Source organism: Hipposideros armiger, unplaced genomic scaffold (genome assembly GCF_001890085.2).
Source record: "Hipposideros armiger isolate ML-2016 unplaced genomic scaffold, ASM189008v1 scaffold_17, whole genome shotgun sequence".
NCBI lineage: Eukaryota > Metazoa > Chordata > Mammalia > Chiroptera > Hipposideridae > Hipposideros > Hipposideros armiger.
This window is the reverse complement of record NW_017731367.1, coordinates 3,366,572-3,367,561: the sequence shown is the minus strand read 5'-3', so window position 1 is coordinate 3,367,561 and position 990 is coordinate 3,366,572. Positions and strand designations below refer to the sequence as shown.

At 48.8% G+C, this 990-nt stretch overlaps 1 pseudogene; it reads right to left on the bottom strand.

Annotated features, from left to right (window-relative positions):
• On the bottom strand, window positions 1-482 carry LOC109374261 (intraflagellar transport protein 20 homolog pseudogene; annotated as a pseudogene).
• Window positions 483-990: the final 508 nt, after the last annotated feature.

Sequence of the window (990 nt, the reverse complement as noted above, 5' to 3'; positions counted from 1 at the left end):
TCATTTCTGAAAAATAAATTGGTCAATAAGTTCATTTTGTTCTGCTTCTACTTTACACAAAGCTTCATCTCCAATCCAATACCTCTGGAGCTGCATTTTCTTTTCTGCTACCAGTGCTTGGAGTTGCTGCTGTTGGGCTTCTGTCTGCTTTGCTCTAGATTGGAGCAAGTTCCAAGCACCGATGGCCTCCATCGTCTCATTTTCTGCTTCTTCTGCGAGCTGGTCAACAAGCTCAGTTAAACCACCAATTATTTTCTGAAACTGGCCAATTTTGCCCACAAGGCACTCGCACTCTTCTTTGAGCTCTGCGGTCTGCTGGGTAACCTCTGGGTCCAACATCCACAGCGGGTTCAGCTCATCACAGCACAGCCCTGCGTCACCCAGGATGTCCTTGGCCATAGCTGTTTCCCTTCCGGCTTCCCTAGAGAAGAGAAGATCTGCTCTGAAGGAGTGAGAGTGGCAGCCAGGGAGAGGTGTGTCATAGGAGCAAGCATCAGGAAAGCGTCAAGTCCAGTTGCTCTGTCACAAGAAGGTACCTACTACATGCCGACCCTGCTGGTTGCTGGGGGTACAGGGATGAGTGCGACATGGTGGTCGCCCCGGGGAAGCACACAGCTTAGCTGCCGACCCCGTAGTGGTGTTGTGCTGTGGCCCGTCGGCCGTTGTGCTGTGGGGACGTCGGCTGGCAGCTTTAGATTTCTAATATTCATTTTTGTGCAAATGATAGCATCCCATGCACTCTCTCCTGCAGCTTGTTTGTTTGTTTTCTTTTTTGCATAAACAGAATATCCTGGTAATGGCTCCGAAGCAAATTCAGAGCTCTGCCTGCTTCTTTTTAGTGGATATAGTGTTTCACTGTGTGGATGTGCCAGAATTTACTTAACTAGTTGGGGTTGTGTTTTGAAGGATGACAGACATGAATCAATTGAAGAGGTTCTGGGCATTACAAGCAGAGGGACAAATAGGTAGAAAGGCAGGGGGCATGAGCAG